Source organism: Alligator sinensis, unplaced genomic scaffold, assembly GCF_000455745.1.
Source record: "Alligator sinensis unplaced genomic scaffold, ASM45574v1 scaffold444_1, whole genome shotgun sequence".
In the NCBI taxonomy this organism is placed as follows: Eukaryota; Metazoa; Chordata; order Crocodylia; family Alligatoridae; genus Alligator; species Alligator sinensis.
Window position 1 is genome coordinate 1,590,962 of NW_005841886.1, and position 21,712 is coordinate 1,612,673.

Sequence of the window (21,712 nt, forward strand, 5' to 3'; positions counted from 1 at the left end):
CAATCGCTAGCCGCCACGTGGGAATAATTTAGAACTGGCCAATGGGACACAAATTTGCATGCGGGTGGCGGGAACTCCTTTGCACTGTGCATTTCTCTTTGCAACTAAGAAATGCACCCTGCAAAGAAAGCTCCTAGTGGTGGGAAATAATTTAGCAGTGCCGAAGCGCGCACACATCAAATCACACCCTTGGGTGTAGATGCTGAAAGGGAGAGTGAACAGTTTTTTTTCCCACTGTTCCTCTCCCTCTTGTGGCCTCTAGGATTTAGGGTCTAGGAAGCTCCGATTCAGAGGCTGTACCCCTAACTCCCATGCTCAATAGGTACTGATGGCCCTTTCCTCCAAGAATTTGTCTAGTCCCTTTTTGAATCTGGTTCAAGTGTCAGCTTCTACACCATCTATCTGGTAGCAGTGAGTTCCACGCTTTAATTACACACTGTGTGAAAAAAGAACTTTTGCTCACTCGTTTTAAACTTAATACCCACTAGTTTCATTTTATGACCCCTAGTTATTGTATTGTAAAAGAGAGTAAATAAAATCCCTATCTACTTTCTTTTCAGTATTTAGTATTTTGTAAACTCATCAAATCCCCTGATCAAGCACATCTCTTCTAAACTGAATAGGCCTAAGCCTCTTTAGTTTCTCCTGATATAGAAAACCCTCCATACCACTATTCATCCATGTTGCCCTTCCCTGCACCTTCTCTAGTTCTTCTATATTCTTTTTGAGGTGTCGGGACCCAAACTAGGCACAGTATTTAAGGTGTGGACCTGTCATGGATTTACAAAGGGGCATAATGACACTTAGTTCTGTTTACAGTTCCCTTAATTGTATTTTATAATTTTTAAAAATTCAAATAGGACATTTAATTTTTTTAGTTAAATTATAACTCGGCTATATTTAGTACAGCATAGGTTAAAGGCATACATTTGGTACACACTATTAAAATAATTAAAATAAATTAATATGTTGAGTCAACCAATCTATGTGTATGTGTCTGTAATGTTTCAGTTTTCAACCATCAATTTTAATCCACCCTGGGCAGTGGGTAGGCTGGTTCCTTCTTATACCTGGGCTATTTCTGGGTTTGTGGGGACACCTGGGGAGCTGGGGGGCCAGACAGTGAGTGGGTACTCTCCTGCTGCTGTTGCTGTCCTAGGGTGAGCCAAGTCCTCATGCAGCCCAGCTGGAGTGAGACTGGAGCTCCCCATGCCTCTGGGACAGCAGTGGTAGGCAGGTGAGGGGACATGCTTCTAAGCATGTAGGGGAAGGGAAGAGTGGGTATTTCTTACCTTCTTTGGGGACTTAAATTCCCTGGTTACTGCTCTTGCCACATGATCAGAAGTGGGTCTGTGGCTGCACTACTGCAGCCTCTCTGAATCTGCCGCTGGGAAGTGCCCCTGGGTTCTAACCTCAGTCTTTCTTCCCAGTGGGGTAGAAACTTCCCCACTTCATTGTTCTCCATCCATTTTGTCCAATGACTGTTGAAAAGCAGGGTGCAGTGTCTCAGCCTCAAAACAAATGACAGAGGGGGGAGACTGAGTAATGCCTAGCCTGGCACCTCGTGGTTAGAGACCTGGCCTGGGAAGTAGAAGATGCAAGTTCAAACCCTCTCTGGGTGTGAGGGGGCCTAGAAACTGGGTCTTCTGCTTCTTGATTGAGTGTTTTTACCACTAGGTTATTGTAACAGTAGGAGGGCTTTTCTCTTTCTTCCAGCAGATCTGTGTGCAGGTACCTAAGGTGATTGTTAGTCCTCCTCATTTTTGTCAGGTGTTTGTGCTGGTGTCCATAGCAATTTATTTTGTCAGAAGCCAGAACTGAATTGCAAACTGAGCTTAAGAGCCAAAAATAGCAGTTATGAGGCACTGGGTAAGTGTTATTTACATGCATCAAGTGAAATAGGATCTATTCCTTATAGTCTTCTTTTTCACCTGATACTTAGTCATATGTACCTCCTCAATCTAGTACCTGGAAGGTTTAACAGAAATTTCCTCTCTGAACTTAGAATCATAGAAAGTTAGGGTTGGAAGGCACCTCAAGAGGTTATCTTGTCCAACCCCTGCTCAAAGCAGGAACCACCCCCAACTAGATCATCCCAGCCAAAGCTTTGTCCATCTGGATTTTGAAAACCCCCAAGGATGGAGCTTCTACCACCTCTCTGGGTAACCTGTGCCAGTGTTTTACTATCTTCCTAGTGAGAAAATTCTTCCTAATATCTAAACTTCCCTTGCTGCAATTTGAGATTGTTGCTCCTTGTTCTGTCATCTGCCACCACTGAGAATAGCCTAGCTCCATCCTTTTGTGAACCCCCCTTCAGGTAGTTGCAGACTGCTATTAAGTCTCCTCTTCACCTGTTTTTGTTCAATTTTACTTGGATGTTTCCAGATTCTCTTTATTGGATATATAGATTTTTTTAAAATCAACATTGTCCAATAGAGGTGTCATTCTGACTTGAGTTGGACGCATTTACCTTCCTATGAACAGTATTTTTTTTTTTTTTTTTTTTTTTAATGTGCCAGCTGTCTGGTTCCATTTTGATTTGATGTGATGGTCATCATTAGGGTATCTGTGCATTACCTTTCCCGGAATATTCCGACGCGTCTAAACTTTAATTCTCTTTTCTTCACCTTAGTTAAAAGGATGAAGTTGCTCTTTCATATTTGGCCTGTCATCTTAGTAGTTACAATTTAGATTTCCTTGCATCACTAGTACCGGTATGTTCCACATCCATAGAAACCACTCCATTAGAAATACAGCTCAGTGCTTCATAACACCAAATCGCTATGGGTGAACCAATTAAAGATTATTTTTGTTCTGCTGATACCGGTGGCTGATTATTAACCAGCCATATCAGCCAATACTGATCTGATAGCCTATATGCAACTTGGCAGCTTGGAGGGCAGCTTGTGGCTAGTAAGTCTTGGGGGGGGGAGAGGCAGGGAAGAGGTTAGGCAGTAGATCAAGGCACCCCTGGTGAGGGAGGGAGTGGGGCTCAGGTGGGGCAGGAACAGGAGCAGGTGCTACCCAGCCAGGGTGGGGCAGGGTGCAGGACAGAGCCACAGGTGGCTTGTCTGTGGGGTGCAGAGTCTGGGGAGGAGGCAGCAGCTCCCACATCTGGTTGTGCCCCCAAGGGAGGCATGGGGGGAATGTGCCCCCCTGGATTTGTGCGCAGGGCAAGGGCAGGCTGCCCACTGTGGGCTCAGGGGCTGTTCTGGCTCCTTTCTGGTGAGGAGGCTGGGCCTGCGCTGTGCTCAGGGAAGGCGGGGCAGGGCAGGTGGGTACTCATGGCACTGGGAGCAGGGGCTTATGGGGTGGCCTATCGCCACCCCAAAACTTGCTATAGACTCCCCCCCGGTAGCCTCCTCCCAGCACCACCACTGCCCTCCCCACCCTGAGCACAGCCCCAGCTCAGCCTCCTGCCAGGAAGAGGCCAGCACAGCTCCTGGCCCTCAGCCTGCAGTGGGCAGCCCGCCCTCACCCAACACACACATCCAGGGGGCACATGCAGAGGGCATGTGCCTCCCCCAAGGGTATATGCAGTGGTAGGAGCCACTCCGCCTCCACGTTGCCTGGACGAACCAATCGTGGCTCCATCCCATGCTTTGCCCTGCCCCAGCTAGGCATTGCCTGCCCCAGTCCTACTCCCTCCCTCAACTTGGGGGCCTCAGTCTGCCCCCCTACAACTCACACCCACAGACTTAACGGCCAGATGCTGCTGTCTAAGCTGCTGTGCTGTGTTCCTATCCGTGTGCTTGATGCGGCTGTGTGCATGCACATGGCATTTATCGGGGACATTATTGGCCAAATTAGCCAAAAAAGCCAATTACCAATAATGTCAATTTTCCTTCCATATTATATGGACTGATATATCGGTGCACCTCTATAAATTGCCGAACATATTTTAAGTAGGAGCCTTTTCCTACCTGTAAGTGCCAAAAATGCTCTCTCAAGGACCAAACAGTGGCCACTAAGTTGGCTAGTAAGAAATGGTGTCACTTGTAATACCTAAATACTGCCTTATAAATGAGAACTTAATTGGCATCCATTATTTTAGGCTTTAAATGTAATGTGGAGTTGATGCAGGCTAATTAGAGTTTTCCCAGCCTCATGCCAAAAGAAGCTTAGTATTATAGAAAGGATTTAGATTTGGGATCATTGATATAGACAAACCCATTAAAGAAAATAATTTAACTTAATGTGTGGCTTTTAAAAAATACTGCAGTTAGGGCTGTCTTAAAAACAAAACAAATCAAAATAGCGAATAGCATTATTAAGAGGGCTTATTAGTGCTAAAACTAAATAGTATAGAAAAGGAATTCTAATCCTCCCCCCCAATCTCTAAATTATTTCCATGACATGCTCTTAAAATTGATTCTTATTTAAAGCTTAACAGTTTTTGGAGAACAGACGTAGGAATGTTAGGGAAGCTGGGAAGGAAGAAGAGAATTGTTAATCCATTTGGGACATAGGAACAAAGGCAATCACTTTAATAATTAGAAAAGGAAAAAAGTGAAATTAAAAAAAAAAAATTTTCAGAGCTGAAAGCGGCAGAATTTGAAAGTTGGATTTTTCTTCTCCCCGGAGGTATCAGTCACATTTCTAAGCATTTCAGTTAGGCTTGTACTCTATGGAAGATTCTAGACGTGTGTTAATTGTACAATCAGCTTTAATTCCGTTAAATTCTGCAGCATACTGAGGAGTGCTGGCTCCCTTTGAGGAGTCAGCATTTTCTTTTTTGTAAGTCGTCGGTTTTTTTTTTTTTTTTTTTTTTTTTTTAAGTGATCCTTTGTCACACATTTCCTTTCCCCTTTCTCTTTTTCCCTTTGTATGTTAGTTACCTTTTTGTAACACTTGTCTCAATATAAGGCTAAGTTCCTTAGTTACATCCATGTATGCTGTCCCTATGCCTTTGAGGAGCTTTGTTGGCATTAATGATGTTCTGCAGAAACGCAGGGATCTGTTTACAGGTTCAGTTATAAAATTAAGTCAAAAGATTTTTGCAGCAGGATCTTCACTGCCCCTCTCCCCACAATTAAAACTTCATGCATGTATATGTGTATTTATAGATATAACAAAACCATATGCAGACAACCCTTGACTATGGCTTGTCAGGGTGAGCATAGTAACTAAAAACCCTGAATTGACAGATATGACAGAAAAGCTTAATTTATTAAAAGCCTATGGCTTTGTTTTCTTTTTTTTAAATGCAATTAATTCCATAAGGCATGGACTGTTTCCATCCCTATTGCTGAGCATTTCACTTGTATGAAGCGATAGAGAATACTAATCAAACTGTATTTAGCATTGACAGTTTTTTTCCCCCCCCTGATATTTAATCTTTTATAAATTATAACCAGAACTGTATTGTGGAGGAGTTGAGGTTCTGGAGCTTATATTGGCATAAAGGAAAAGGGGATATGTCTTAAGTATGAGAATAAGAAAATATACTAATAGGAGGGAAGGGAAAGATGAGCAAGATTTTAGTGTCAGTGTTAGGTTACAGTGAAGAGAAAATGCTGATGGGATCTGAAAAGTGGAGTAACTTATTAAGAGATAAAAAGAGACGTGTCACACAGATGGGACTAAACAAGGTGACTGTTAATTGAAGTAATAAAGGCCAATCCTGGAAGATCAGAGTGGAAAAGGTAGATTAAAAACAGTGAGATGGTAGACTTAAATTATGAGGAGCTTTAAACTCAAGAGAGGTAATTTTTTTTGTTGTTTTAAAAATAGGGAGCCTTTGAAAGAGTTGACAGTTGAGACTGCTGTCTACCACTTACCTGGCCAGAGGGAATTATCTTTAAAAATTTTTAGCAAACTCTGATTTTTAAAAAGTATTCACACTTTTAGAATATCATCTTCTACTTGAGCCATACTCTATGAAGAGAGAGTTCAGATTTGGAAGCAGTGATTGTGATTTTTAGAACATAAGTTGCCATTTACTGGGTCAGACTGTAGATCCCTCTTTCCCCAGGGCCCACGGCACTCCCTTCCCTAATGTAGACTTCATCATAGGGTAGGTGTAACTTGGTTTATTTTTGGCCCTGTATATCACTTTTTATACTTGCCTACACTGAATTTAGTCTGCCATTTAGTTGCCTGCTTGCTCAATTGTGCCAGATCCTTCTGTAGTTCCTTGTAGTCCACCTTGGTCTCTACCACTTTGTGTCATCTGCAAATTTGGCTACCTTGCTACTCATCTGCTTTACCAGAACATGTATGAATATATTAAAGAGCACTGGTCCCAACACAGATCCTTTGGGAGCCCTGCTGTTTACCTCTTTCCATATCGAAAACTGACCATTTGTACTCATTCTTTGTTTTCTAATACACAATGGATTTTCTTTGTAATCCCATGACTACTTAGCTTTGTTAACAGCCTCTGATGGGGGACCTTGTCAAAGGCTTTTTGGAAGTTCATATATATGCTATATCAACTGGATCACCCTGATCCAGCTGTTCATTGAGACCCTCAGAGAACTCTAGTACATTGGCAAGGCATGATTTTCCGTTGACAAAGCCAAGTTGCTTCCTCTTCAGCATGTCATTTTCATCCGTGTGATGAACAATTTCTTTACCATTTTTTCTACCAGTTTTCCACGAAAAAGTTAGGCTCGCTGCCTTGTCCTTCCCTGCATTCCTCTCTAGGGCCTTTTTTTAACTCTGGGAGTCGCATTGGCAACCCTCCAGTCCTATGGTACTGGGGCTGTTTTTAGTAACAGGTTGCATACTACAGTTAGGAGTTGAGCAATTTCTGATCTGAGTTCCTTTGGGTCCTGGTGATTTGCTACTGTTCAGTTTACCGATTTTGTGTTTTTTTTTTTTTTTCCTCCACAACCTCATCTATTAAAAATCTAAGTTTACGTCAGCTCCACTGACTTGTCCCTAGAGAGAAGTGGATCTGGTTAGGTAATCTGCCTAACATCTTCCACAGTGAAAACAGATGCAAAGAATGCCTCTAGTTCCTTAACAGTTGTCCTGTTATCCTTTAGTACCCATTTTACACCTTGATCATCGAAACGGCCAGCTAATCCTTTGGTAGGTCTTCAGCTTTTAATGTACTTACAGAAATGTTTATTGTTATCTTTTGTGTGTCCAGCAAGCTTCTCCTGAAATTTTCTTAGCTTGTCTTATTACAGTTTTACATTTGATTTGCCAGTTTATGCTTTTTTTGTTTGTTTGTTTGTTTTCCTCATTAAGTTTTGTCTTTCATCCTTTGAAGGAAGCCTTTTTTCTGTTTATTGCCTCTGCAACACTACCGTTAAACCATGCTAACTTTCTTTTGCTCTGCTTTCCTTTTTATAATTTTTTTTTTATTTGCGGTATGGATTTGCTTGGTGCCTCTAATATGGTGGTCTTAAGCAGTTACCAAGCCACTTGCAAATTTCTTACGTCCTTGTTGGGTCCTTTTTAATTTCTGTCTAACCAACTTCCTTTCTTTGGTGTAGTCTCCCCTTTTAAAGGCTACTGTGGTAAATTTTCTTCTTCTCTCCTCTCCTACGTGGATGTCAACCTCAATTGCATTGCGGTCACTCTTGCAGAGCAACACTTAGCTTTGCACCAAATCCTATGCACTACTTAACAGTAGATCAAAAATGGCCTTTCTTGGAGTTTCCAGGACTAATTGCTCCAGAAAGTAGTTTTTTATAATGTCAAGAAATTTGGTTTCTGCATCCTGGTCTAATGTTAGATTGACCCAGCCTGTCTGTGGATAATTGAAGTTACCCATTACTACTGTGTTTTCTACTTTCACAGCCTTCTCTCCCTTAGCATTTGTAGCATGCTGCTGCTGTCCTGGTCTGGGGGTTGATAGTATATCCCTAGATGTACTTTTTCTGTTGAAAGATAACATTTCTATCCACAGAGACTCTATGGTACCTATCTTATCATTTGAAAAATCTGCCCTATTTGATTCAGTGGAGTCTTTAATGTAGAGAGTGCCACTCCCCCACCAGTGTGACCTACTGTATCATCCTTGCATAATTTTTATCTTAGTATTAGAGCATCCCATTGATTTCTTCATTCCACCATGTTTCTGAGATTTGTATTATGTCAATATCTTATTTGCTGCTTATCTTTCAGGTTCCCCCACTTTGGATCTTAGACTTCTAGCATTAGTGTAAAAAGTGTTTATACATCTTATAGTTGCCTGGTTTGTTACTTGTGTGTGACCTTTTAATTGGGAAAAGGATTTGTTTGTGTTGGTCTTCTCTGTGTACACCCTCCCAGTTCTTATCCCTATTGTTTATAGTTCTACTCCTATAGGGTGTGTCGGTCTGAACTGTGTGCTGTTCTGCATTTGTCAGCTTTCCCCTAGTTTTAAAAGCTACTCTACCATCTTTTTAATGTTACGTACCAGCAGTTTGGTACCATTTTGGTTTAGGTGGATGCCATCCCTTATAAAGTTCCCCCAGTTGCTAATAAATCTGACCCCTTCTTCCCTACATTATTGTCTCCACCACACATTGAGACTGGAGTTCTGTCTGCCTACTTGGCCCCGCATGTAACACTGGAAGAATTTTCTACTGTAGAGATCCTGAACTTCAACCTCCTAGCTAGCAGCCTAAATTTAGGATCTCTCTGCTACATTTAACCATGTTGTTGGTACCTACTTGGACCATGACCACCAGTTCCTCCACAGCACTCCCTAGCAGCCTGTTTACCCATTGTGTGAGCTCTGCTACCTCCTAAAAAAGAATGGAAAGAAAGAGAAGATATGAAGTTGATTCAGTTACATTTGTGCATGTAATCTCTTGATAAAATGGTTAAGTAACAATATTTCAGCGTATATACATGTCCTCCAAAAATCCCAGAATTTACAATTACAAGTATAGTTAAAGAAGATTATAGGTATTTAAGGAGTAAAGTGCTAGCAGTGTGCAGTTTTTATTGACAGCCCACTAAAATTGGTTTCATTCACATAAAGATTTTTAAGGTAATTATATGAGCAGATGAAAGTTTCATTATTTAGAGGTTTTCTTCAAAGGACATTTTGTGAAATATGCTGTCTGAATACAGACAAAAAGTTACCAAACAAATTATGAGTACTCAGCATTCTTTTATGTATGTGTTAAAAACTGTAGGTAAACTTGTACTGTAAAGCACAAAGGAGAAAATGACTTTTACATTATGACAGAAGTTAAGATCATTGGCAGTAAGTGATAAACATTTTAAGAGATGGTCTAAAGTTTCCCTCCAGCTATACAGCTTGTTTAACTTTTCTGTTTAGTTCTTTATTTATGAGCATCTAGCATATTTTTCCTCTCTCTAACTTCAGTTACTTCTGTGATGTCTATTATGACCTTATGATAGAGAACAAATATGAAAAATGCATAGTGTCTTTAAGTGTGCTTTTCTCTTTCTTTCCCCTTAATTTTAGGTAGGGTATAATTTTTCTTCTTTTTTTGTTTTATTGAGGTCACTGATAAGAAAAGTCTTCTTTTTTAATTCAAGCGTGGTTAGATTTGAGCTCATTTTACATGAAAGTAACAGAGGGCACCTGTACATGTGCATTGAGGCTGCTCCAATGCACTGTAATTAATTGAGTCTGCTGGAGCGTGGTAATTACTGTGTTCCAGCAGACTCTAGCATCACATTTGATGAGCTTTAGTTAAAGTGCCCCTGCTGCCATTTTTCAGCGCAGGGATACTGATACATGTGATGCTCTGAGCGCTTTAATTAGAGTGGCTCTCAGAGCTGCTCTAATTAAAGCACCTGGCCTCTTGGAGCATGTGTATATATGCCCATTGATCCTGAGACCAACCCCAACCTAAAATAGGTAGTCACTCAGTAATTATGGTGCTCACTCTGGATGTAGGAGACTTGGGTTGAACTTCCTGTGCCTCTTGGATTCAAGGCGAGTATTTTGACCACTGGCCTGGTGACTATTTGGGGGATACCATTCCCATCTCTCTTGCTGTTGTTCTTGCTCTCTCACCAGAGCAAGCATACCCAGCCTGGTGCACCCTGTAAAAGCTGCCCACTGTCAAGAGAATTGGCAGCTGCTCCATGGGGCCCTGACTGCTGCTTTTTGACACTCCCACTTTTTGGTCTGGGTACATGATGTATTTGAATTTGGTCAGTTTGCCCTACAACAAAATATTGACCAATTTATGTTGCACTGGGCCATCGAGGGGGCATTTTGCTTGGTGCAAGATGGACAGCTCATCCTAAATGTGTAACCCCATGAAAGGTATTGTGGTGGAGGAAGATTCAATCTCTGATATGGTGGTTTTCTGTTTTGACAGGTGCTTCATGATCAGTTCCAGTAGGGCTATATATTTTTGCACCTTTACCTTTTGTTTGTAATATTCTTACATTAAAGGTTGAAAAAGTCTATCCTTCCCCTTCTCCCCACCTCATGAAAATCTATTTTGAGGGCATCTTTTCTAATCTTTTGGGAAAGGAAAGAAAAACTGTCAGATTTGTTCTGAAGTTAATATTTTATTTCAGGCTCTCAAAGTAAGCTAAGACAAACCCAAACCCACACATCTCCCTGTTTCCTTTCTCTGTGTTAAGAGAACCAGAAATCTTTACAATAGAACTTTTAAAGTCAAATTAACTTAAAATATTGATACTTCTTCACAGAATTCAGTTATAAGTAGCAAGTTCTAAGAAGATAGGTTATAAAAAAACAAAAAACAAACAAAAAACAAAACCAAACCATGAGCATGTGATATTTGTTTTTTTTAAATGTATACACAGAAATCTTTGAAATATTTAGGGTATTTTTGATGAAAGGTACCAGATTGGATTAGTTTTGACTATGACATCCAATGTGTATATGTAATCATAAAACAGTATAACTATAACTTCCTGAATTTAAAAATTACTTCTGCTTTTTTTTTTAACAGCGAGTTAGTTACTACTATGTAGTCTCAACCTTTATTTTCTCTTACCATATATTAAAAGCATTAAAATGTCATATCTCAGTGCTAAAAGTGAAATGTAAAGAGAATCTATATGATATTTCAAATAATTTAAAGATGCAAAGTGTCAACCTTTTAATAATTTTTTTTATAGAACTTCTCATTTATTGTTATGGCTAGGGATCTGGGTTTTCCGTTTGGCATGGAAAAATGTGGATGCTCTTCTTTAAAGGAAAAATCACTGGAAACAGCTGGTTTTCCCCTTGCAGGTTGGCAGAGTTCCAGCATGAAAGGGGCCAGGGGGAAGTGGGATGCAGGGGGCGCCATGTGCATGTACACACATGCACGTGCCAGCCAGGCAGCGTGGTGGACAGCAGCTCCTGCAGCTCCTTCTAGGTAAGTCTATGGAGGTGGGGACCACAGGCAATGCAGCAGGGGAGTGTGGGGGGCACAGGTGACGTGCCCCTCCCAGATTTCTATGCCTACTGGGGCACAAGGCTACAGCTGGACCCGACCAGCTCCAGGCAGGAGCCGCCTCTGTGGTCCAGTGGGAGAGACCTGGTGTGGGAGGGAGCACCATGGTGCCATTGTCGCCAACGTGAGGCACCCTCTGCCCGCCTGGCAGCAGTGGGGGCACAACTCCATGCCTTTTGCTGCACCTCACCTTGGCAGCTATGATGGCTGTGCTTCTTCCTGTGGAGGCAGCTCCTGCCTGGGGCTGGTCTTGCTCTGTTGCAGCTCTGTGGTCCACTGCGGGTGCAGAAATCTGGGGGGAGCGCACGTGCCCCCTCCACTCCCACAGCATGTTGCCTGTGCCCTCCCACCCCCCATGCATTGCCTGCCAACACACCTGCCCTGTTCCCCACACACTAGCAGGGCAGGGGCCTGTACATCAGAAGTGAGGGGCATTGGCAGGACCAGGGGGCTGTAGGTTGGGAGTGAGGGGCACTGGCAGGGCCAGGAGAAGGATGTCAGCATATTAGGGCTACTCAGTTTCACAAAGCAGTGTGGTGAACAGCCATAGCTAGATCTGTCTTCTGGTGAATGAAGGGGGCAGGGAGGGGGAGCTCTGATTTTCCATGATAAATAAAAAATCGAAATCAAACACCAAAATTATATAGGTATTTAGAATGTATTTTATTATAATGATTTAGGCACTGGTAGGCTTTCATATTGGTTTAAAATGGTAAATATATCAATAAAACATTTAGATAGATAGATAGGCATTTCATTTTAATCATGGAAAAACATAGATTTTGGGTCTCTTAATAGGAGAATTTTGGTTTTTGGTTTTTTAAATTAGAGAATTTGGTACTTTTAAACAGAAAACCAGGATCCCTAGACTCACTACTGTGTCAAAGTAGCCAGAGTATACTAGTAAGATTAGTTTATTTTAGAGCTGTTTACCTCATCAAAGAAGAGCAAAGAAACTGGAACAGTAGGACTGGTTCTTGATCAGTAAGGTAAAGTTGACTTTTCTTTTGCAGTTACATGTGGTAAGAGAAACAACATCTAGCATGCTTCTGCTAACAGGCATAAGTTGTATTTAGACATTATCGTTGCTGCCACAAAAGTTTTATTTATTTATCTGTTGTTACCCAGACTGAAAGAACATAAAATTAGAAGGTGACGGGTTTAAATCTAACCAGAAAAAAATCCTTTTTTTACGCAAAGTGTAGTTAATTTGTAGAATTTATTGCCACAGGAGGTGGTAGAGGCAGAGAGCATAGCCAAGTTCAGAAAGGGACTGGATAAATTCATGGATGATAAATCTATTAATGGCTATTGAACAGAATGGTTGGAGATATTTCCTCTGGCATCTCTCAACCAATATTAGTGGATGCCAGGGAGTGCATCACAAAGGGACTGGATCATTCTAGAGAGATCCTCCTGTTCAATGTTTTCCCTCTATAGCATCCACTCCTGCACTGTCAGACATGGAATACTGGGCTAGATGGACCTTTTGTGGTCTAACCCATTACAGCACTTCTTATGTTCTTAACATTTATTTCTCTGAAAATTGTATGTGAAGGCAAGTTCTTCTAATAGATGCTGCAGTATAGCCAAGAAAGATTAGCACTATTTATACCAGGGTGATCAACCCGCTGCCCTGTGGGCCAGATCTAGCCCTGGGGCCCTGCACACTAGATTGGGTATGCAGTGTGTTACAGGGTCCAATCCTGGCATGCAGGGCTGGGTGGGGGCAGCATAGCATCTTGGGGCCCATTGTGGCCCATGAAAATAAAGATTGAGCAACACTGATTTGTCCAGTCATGATTGATCTCTCCTAGTTTATGTTGTGCTATAACTGAAGTGCCTGGTCTGCATCAAGACTTTTCATTGGGCTAGCTAGCACGTTTTCATTATTCTTCACTAAATGCACTTTTATTATCTGGGAAGACATAATGTTACTGGTTTAAAGGATAATGTTAGAAAGGCTGTTTTATATGAAGGATACCAGCAAGAATTCAATTTCTGAGTTTGTCACTGTGCTTAAAGGGCTCTTCTGGCCCTGGTGCCCTGTGCACAGGGTTGCTGAGGTAGCAGTTCGGACTGTGTGAAGCTTTGGTTCCAGATTTGATTTGGTGGAGATTCGGCCTGATTCGGTGGCCGAATCCAAATCGAATCAGAGGGCCCTTTAATCTCTCCCAATCGAATTGGAACCCTCTGGACATAGACCAGCTTTAACTGTTTTTTCTACATACCTCTAGGTAGCAGGGGCTCATGAATGCTGCAATGCTGGGGCGCATGGAGTGTCCCACAGAAGCATGGGGGTTCCCCAGCGTGCTTAGCAACAGACCCAGAAATGGACCTGAAGCACTTCCGGTCCACTTCCAGGTCGGCCGGGGAGTGTGTGGGGGGTGGGCCCCCATGTCCTCCCAGCTCAGTGACTGATGCCTCCTGGGTCTGGGGGAGAGGGCACCCGGGGTTCTCCTGTGGCTGATTGCCGAGCAAGGGAGGGGTGGGGGGCCCCCCGAGCGCGCTCCCCAGCAGACTTGGAAGTGGACCAGAAGTACTTCTGGTCCACTTCCGGGTTCGCTGCTGAGCACATGGAGGGTCCCCCTGCACTCTTTGTGGGATGCTCTGTGTGCCCCAGCATCACAGCATTCACAAGCTGGGCCTGCTACCTCAAGGTATGTAGAAAAAACATTTAAAACTGCATCTATGTCCGAATTGCCGATTCTCCAAATCAGCATCGAACCTTAAGATTTGGATTCGGCTGAATTGAATCGGCAACAGTGATCCAAATCAACGAATCGAATCGCTGTCTCTGATTTGGGCCAAATCTGAATCGAATAGGGACTGCTTCACACAGCCCTAGTAGCAGTTACTTGGGGAACTCTTCTGGTGCTGAGGTCCAGGCTGGTATGCAGCCACAGAGCCTTTGAAAAACAGTGACAACTGATCCACCTGCATTTGTGAGTGAGGATTCTTGATGAGTCTTTGGTCTCTCCCTGAGTCATTAAACCAATGGAATTAATTATGAAACTTAGCTGTAGAAGGATGATACTAATTGGTTGACTTCTAATGTCTCAGTAACCCTCATTAAGGATTACCTGAACAGTTGATCTGACCTTGAGACTAACATATTCAATCATAAATTAGATACAGTGGTTTAAAAGTTAGTTTAATTAAAATGTAACTATTTCATATATAGCTCATGCACAGCAATTCAATTAATGTTAACTATCTGGAAAGTGTGAATTACATGCATTATTGTATTGACAAACTACTGCAGAATAAAGAAAAGAATAATTCAGGAGGTTTAATTTCTTAAGTGGCACAATTTTTAATTAAAGAATTTATTTGTAGTTCCTCAGGAAATTCATTACATACTAAAGATGTGAAAAATTAATTGGTAAAATGATAATTATACTGCTAATATATTGCAGTTAACAATTTAAACTAGCCTGGCTTTGCACACCACCTGCCCCTTCTACCAGCAGTTTGCACCCCATAAATCAAAGTGCTGTGACTGGGGTGGAAGGAGGAAGCGGTGGAGCTGAGCTGATCCAGCCTTTTCCCCTGAGGGAGGAGAGACAGGGAAGGGGAGGCAGGGCATGATGGCTGGCAGCAGAAGCGCTGCTTGCTACATGTGTCCCACCCTGTGGCATATAGCAGGTGCTGGCTACAGGGGGTCTTCCTGCCTCCATCCTTCCCTGGATTACTCACTGCTCTGTCTCCTTTCTCTTCTCAGTGGTGGTGTTCCCCATGGCTGGGTGGGCAGACAGGAGCGCCTCCTGCAAGAGGGCTTGTGAGACAGCATGGCCCACAGGTGCTGCAACTGGCTTGGCAGCGGTGCACTCTCCCCACCCTGTGCTGGGGCTCTGTGACTCCGCTTGCTGCTGAGGAGAGCTGATGCCCTTCCCTGCTCACATGTGGTGGAAATGATGGCTAGGGAGGTGCCTCCCCCGTGCTGCACTGCCCAGCCGCTGAATGCCTGATTGGGCTGCCTGGGACCACTTTTCTGTGAGACTGGGTCCTGGGCACCAGTGGCACTGGCACCGGGAGCTGCTTTGCAGTGGGGAGCCCCAGGCCTCCGCAACACACCCTGCACCCCAGCCCTCCACAGCAGGTGCGTTATCAGTTAAAGGTTTAACCAATATAATTAGAAGAGTTTAAACACAATTTTTTCAGTGATATTTACATCCCTGTTCTGTACTCAACAAAGTAAGTTGGTCTTAGTTTGGGTAGGATGTATTGTATCAAAACAGATTGTTTCCATGTTTCACGTGCAAAACTATTTTTAAGCACTGCTTTCTTGGAGGTATGCTGACATCTTAGTAGTAGCAGATGCATCAGGTGAGACTCAGATATTAGTGAGTATCATCATTATATTATTTGCAAGTGAGCCCATAATATCTCAACAGATGTAAGTGTGAAACACTCTAATTTGGAGTGTTTCAGGCCTGTGCAGATATACAGATCTCTCTCAGCTTAAACGCTTCACAGTTTGCAGGAGCTGATGCTGTTATGGCAGAGGCAGGTAAAGTCTGGCCCACAGCAGACTCCGTTTCCCAGCAGCCCCTGCCCATGTCGCTGCAGCTGGCTTCCATCAAGACTCCAGGAGTTGCAAGGCTGTGACAATGTGGGGCCAGGGTTTCCATGGAGAGCAGCCCCAGCAGCTCTGGCAGGGCATGCAATTGGGCAGAGAGCTACTACAGGGTTGGGATCTTGCAGCAGTGAAAGTGTGGTCCAGAGCAGAGCTGCAATTTTCTGCCCCCACACAACCATTGAGGCATTCTTGTGAGGAAGCCCCTAGCAAACTATTACTTAGGCTGGGCAGATGGGCAGGATAATGGTACTACTGTCTGAAGGCCTAACTGAGGCTTAGGAGAACTTACAAACTTCTTGGTAAACAAAAAGAACTTTTTATTAAACATTTTAACTATTTAAACTCCTTTTCTATACAGCTCCCTCCGTTAACATGTCCATGATCTGCCTCACCATGCTAACAGCCTCCATGCTGGCCATCATGTTCCTCTATCTGGAACACAGCTGAATGCTTCTCTTAGAAAGATCCTCCTTACCAAATCAGTACCCTGGAGTGCTACTCCTTAGCTGTAACAGCTCTTCTTTGAGGAAGCTGCTAAATCTATCAGCATTCCTCCTTGCTGCTCTTTCTCTTCCTCCTCCTCTTTCTCCTTGTTTTTTAAGATGTTTTCTCAGACTGTGTCCTTGGGCACTCAAGAGCAGCTATAGCGAGATCAGCCATGGGTACAGGGAATTATGCTGGAATAACAGTAAATATAGATAAGGAATCATCATTCTTACGCTGGTGTGACTTGGTAGTAACTGATGAACTCCCAGAAGTTTTGCATTTGATCTCAGGAGCTTCTTCACACTTGCTTTAGGCTCTTCAAGATGCTAAATACCCCAATATTTATGCCCCTGCATGGACACTTAATTTTTTTCTAGGCATGAAGAAAGACCTAGGATATGAGGTCTACTTGGAATGGTTCCCTTTTTCCTTAGTTGTTGTGGAACATTTACCAGGAATTTGTAGGTAGTGGGCTCAAGAGAAGGGTGAATATTATTGTCTGCCTCCAGAGGCTCCTAACAATATGCCTAGTTTTGCAGGCCATGTTTTTGTTTGTTTGTTTTTTTTTGGGGGGGGAAACACAACCCGTGTCTGTGTCCCAAGTGCCAGATGGGATCAGTTATCCATGGTGTCTAATGGACATCTTGCCACCTGTCCTGTCCAGCTCGTGGAGATGGTCATGCCCATGCCTGATGACAGTTCTGCCTGATGGGTTATGGGTAGGGACCTACTGAAATCATGATTTTGTGATTTTTTTTTTGTAAACTGATTTTTGGGCAGGCTCTGCAAAAAGCGCAGGCACCCTGAAAAAAAAAAACTTGCCAAAAATAAAATGCTGACTCCCTCTGGGAAGCCAGCAGCCCTTGTGGCGACTGCGGCCCAGTCGTGCAGCCCACCAGGAGGTGGGGTGCCGCTGGCATGCTTAGGTGGCTGCCACTGCCATCCCTTGCAGCTGATTGAATGTGAAGGCTGCCCATCATATGACCCTGCCCCTCTCCACCAATCAGCTATGAGGGATGGGGCTGTATGATGAACAGCTCACACAGCCAATCAGTAGCAAGGGGCAGGACTACCAGGGTTCCTCGGCCAGTCAGAGACATGGTGGGGGTGGGGGGCATTGCATTTAGCCAATGAAAATGGCTACTAGCCGAGCAGTCTGCTGATGAAATCGGGTGGCAGTTGCCTCGAGTTTGCTAGGCCCCTAGTTATGGGGTTTCCTATAAGAGGCAGGGTTTGGCTTTCAGCATTTGAGAGAGTTTGTATGGTTACTTCCTAACATCCTATGACTGCCTCTCCCCAGAAAACAGAATCATAATATGGCATGTTATAGACTTTTCCTGCAATAAGGTGACCTTTAGTTCAATTCAAACTCCTCCCACTCACTCTGGACCTCTGTCCTAAGGAACCTTGGCACAGCCACTTCAAAGTCTTTCTTTTCTAAAACTTGCCATTCCTTCTGCTCTAAGAAAATTCCTGAGGTCCTGGCTTAGGGGTGACCATGTAGAGATGCTTGTGTCAGAATATGGGATGCCAATCCCATCTGAGACTATATGCTGTTGCTGCCAGATCTCTTGGAGACTCCCACATCCTGCGTGTAGGCTGCCCAGCATGAGCTCCAGTTGACAAACGTTCCTCAGGACATTTGGCAGTGCACCAGTGAAGAATCAGTTACTGAATGGACTGACTGGTAGTGTCTGCTGTGCATCATGCAACTGTGCCAATCCATTGTCATTTTGCCTTTTTAAAGAGAACTGCGATTATCATGGAGATTGGTCATGGGCTATGGGTCCAGGCCTATGGGGCCAGGGATTCAGGTCCGCAGCCCCCTGCCTCCCAGTAGCAGGGCCTAAGCCCTGGCTGCCACCCACAGGAAGTGGCTGCTGCAGTGGAGCAGAATGGGGAGACTAGCTCCCCCTCCCCCACGGGCAGCACGGCCAGAACAGAGCCTGTTGTGGGGGGAAGGGGAGGCACATGCAGGCTGCCTTCTGTAGGCTTGGGCTCCCTACCCTGCTGCCCTGCCCCCAGGACCTCTGCAGCTCAGTGGGTGGGACCCAGCATTGCAGGGCAGAGTGGGGCCAGGTGGGGAAGTTTGTTGCTGCTGATGGGAGCTGTCGTCTGTCTGCCCCAGAGGAGCGGGGATCATAACTCCACGCTGCTGCCCCCTCTGCTGTGGGGCGGACAGGGGGCACCTCGCTATGGCAGTGTGGGGCTCATGGCAGTGGCATTGGACTTCCCTGCCCTGCTGTGCTGGGTCCTGCCCTCTCGGCCCTGGAGGCCCTGGGTGGAGGGCAACAGGGCAGGGAGCCTGAGCACACAGTGGCCAGCCTGCACCTACCCCTGCCCTATGCTCAAATCTTGGGGACACATGCCCCACATGCTCCCCCTGAGAGTGCAGGCAGTACTAGGGAGCCTGCCTCACTTTCCGCCCCACTCCCTGGATGAGCTTCCTGTGACCCCAACCTGCTCCTTCTCCAGGGCCCTATGGCTGCACATTGCAGCCCCAAGCCCCACGCACTGCCCTGGCTGGGCATCAGCCCTAGTCCTAGCCCTGCCCAACTCCCTCCCTCCCTCCCTCCCTCACCACGGGGGCCTCAATCCTACCCCCCACCCACCTCGGAGTTACCTCCAGGGAGCTGCTCTCCAGGCTGCCTGGCAGCCACGTGCATGTGTGAGTGTGCACATACACATGGCATCCCCTGTCTGGCCACCCTTAGCCTGCTCCCCTAGCCCCTTGCAGGCTGCGTCTCTTCCAGCCTTCAGTGGGAAACCCACCGTATCTTGTGTTTTATCTCCTTTTAAGGAGAAAAACTGGGTTTTCCTCCTCAAAATGAAAAAATCTGGGTTTTACCGCATTTTCTGTGGCTAACGGAAAACCTGGATCCCTGCTGATGTGGTTGGGTTATGTATTGTTTTTGGGTTATGTATTGTGTTTTGGTATCCCGTGGAGGTGGAAGTGAAAACCTTACAGAGTGCTGGGAGGTGCTATTTAATAGTCTTTTAAACATGACAGCGGCAAGTAAGGTAGGAGGCTTGTCCTACAATTATTTATATGCTTTTCAGGTTTTGTCAAGTGCCTGGACTGAATTTGGCCTGTCCTTTTTTTTTTTTTAAGTCTTCTGATGTATTCTTTTCTAATTCTGCTCCCGTTAGCAAGGTACAGTAGACTCTTACTCTTCTATTGCAGTGACATGATAAGGGCAACAAAATCTTAGCAGCAACCTTTCCCTGGGAAAATTTTTTATTGGACCAAGAGTTGTTAGACATGCCTCTAGACACAAAATACTTTTGAACCATCTCACTGCAACATAACTACAGCAGTCCTCTATCATCTTTTAGTCAGTTAAGATAAAAAGAGAAGCAGGTAGATCCATGAAGCCTGTAATATACCAGAAGTATTATAACTGCTTGTAGATGTGTGGTGGGGGGAGGAACTCCCAATGCTTTACTTTAAACTCAGCACACTCCCACACCAAGCCCTGTACATGCCCAGAAGAGGCAGCATATTAGTTGCACCTGGCTTTCCCAGCGTCTGTAGGGATCAGGAGCCTGCTTTAGTGGGGCTTTTTTGCCTCTTTTATCTAATAGCCAATTGAATTGGCTTTAGCTAAAAGCACTAAAAAGCCCTGCTGAAGCATCTGGGTCGAAGTAACACGCTGCTGCTTTCAGTGGAGACTTTGTTTGTTTGTTTGTTTGTTTGTTTGTTTGTTTTCACATCTTTCAGCGCCTTGTGTCAACGAACAGGATTTTGTATACATGTAAACGCTGGTATGGTTCAAACAGTGAGTTTCATTAGGTATTAAGCTACAATGACCAATTGATACAAAGAACAAAGGGTCAAATCATTACGTTTTGGCTTGGTTTGAAATGCCTGCAAATGTGAGTTGTGCTTGATTATGGGTAAATTGAAATAAAGTGAGGGCATCAGATTTAATGCTTGCAGCTCAACTAATACTTGCAAACAGTTTTTGTAAAGCTTTTCATTTTTTAAAATTATCCTGGGATAATGGGATAAGATTATTGTGGTTATGTACTTCCTGTCTCCAGTGGGAATTGAATATCCAATTTCAACAACATGAGATGTAGTTTGTCTGATAATTAAGCAGAAGGCATTCGGTGCTAAATTTTGTTGCTTTTGTGGCTTTCAGATTTTTTTGTTGCATGGTGAAGGGCACTTCTGACTCAGAGGTTTAATTCAATTGCAGATTTTAAGGTAGGAGAAACTTTTTTTTCCCTTTCTGTATTTCATCTATTATAGAAAAGAACCAATTTCTTTAACCAGAACTGAGGGTGGGGGGAGGGCAGGTATTTTTTTACATGTTAATTTCTATGCTAATTCTTGATAACGAGAAGAGGTAGAATACTGCAGGGGGGGCTCTTTTTCTGAATCAGTTTATAGTTCTAACCTAACTATTTACAGTTGAAAAACTGCATAATATTTCTTTTCCCCTTATTAATGTAGGAGCCTTACCTGTCTTTCTAGTTTATAGATAAATATAACAAAAGTAAAATAGCATACTATTTACATGCACACTTTTATGTTTATATGTTTTGATAAACCTAAAATCAAACTAAACTGTATTCAACAAGTGGACCTCTCATCCTTTCCAATCATCCAGGACCTCTTTCTTACTGTTTCCATTATAGGCTGTACCTGAACTACTTGTTTGAATGTTCTCTGAAATCTGTGTGTGTGTGTGTGTGTGTGTGTATGTATATGTATGTATGTATGTATGTATGTATGTATAAAAAAAAAAAAAGCTGGAGCTGATAGATCACTATAAAATAGTTTGTCTTATATGTGTGTATGCATGTATACTATGGATATGTCTTAGCAACTTTAGTTACAGTTGTGTTTTAAAAGTGGTTTAAATTATGGCATACATTCTTGGGGTGGTTTCCCATACAGTAGGCAGTAAACTGATGTGAAATTTTATACAGGTTTACTTTTGTGCTACCAAGGGTCATAATTTTTTTATGCAATTTTTGTTTTACTTTGTGTTATTTATATTTGTTATTTATATTTGTTTTACTTTATGTGTTAACTATAAACTATGAACTTTTTGCATTTGGGCTCTAGCTAAGAGTTTATTTTTGTAGGCCTACATATGCTGACTGACTCTCAAAAAACCCATATCTGTTAACATGGAATTTGCTGGGGGGAATATTTTGAGTACAAGTAATGCAATGTGTAGATATATTTTTTTGGGGAAAATATATAGAATAGTAGCAAGTCAGATTCATCAGCCCCTAACCATTTTTGATGCCTGCCACTGGACTCTCTCCAATTTGTCTACATCCTTTC

The 21,712-nt window shown here is 43.4% G+C and overlaps 1 protein-coding gene across 7 annotated transcripts in view; it reads left to right on the forward strand.

Annotated features, from left to right (window-relative positions):
• Positions 1–21,712, forward strand: part of TANC2 (tetratricopeptide repeat, ankyrin repeat and coiled-coil containing 2) — a 774,525-nt gene that overhangs the window by 55,043 nt on the left and 697,770 nt on the right. For all 7 annotated transcript variants that reach the window (XR_003092631.1, XR_003092633.1, XR_003092632.1 and 4 more), the window contains exon 2: positions 20,556–20,620. The gene's annotated coding sequence lies outside the window, so the exon portion shown is untranslated. The remainder of the gene's footprint in view (positions 1–20,555; positions 20,621–21,712) is intronic.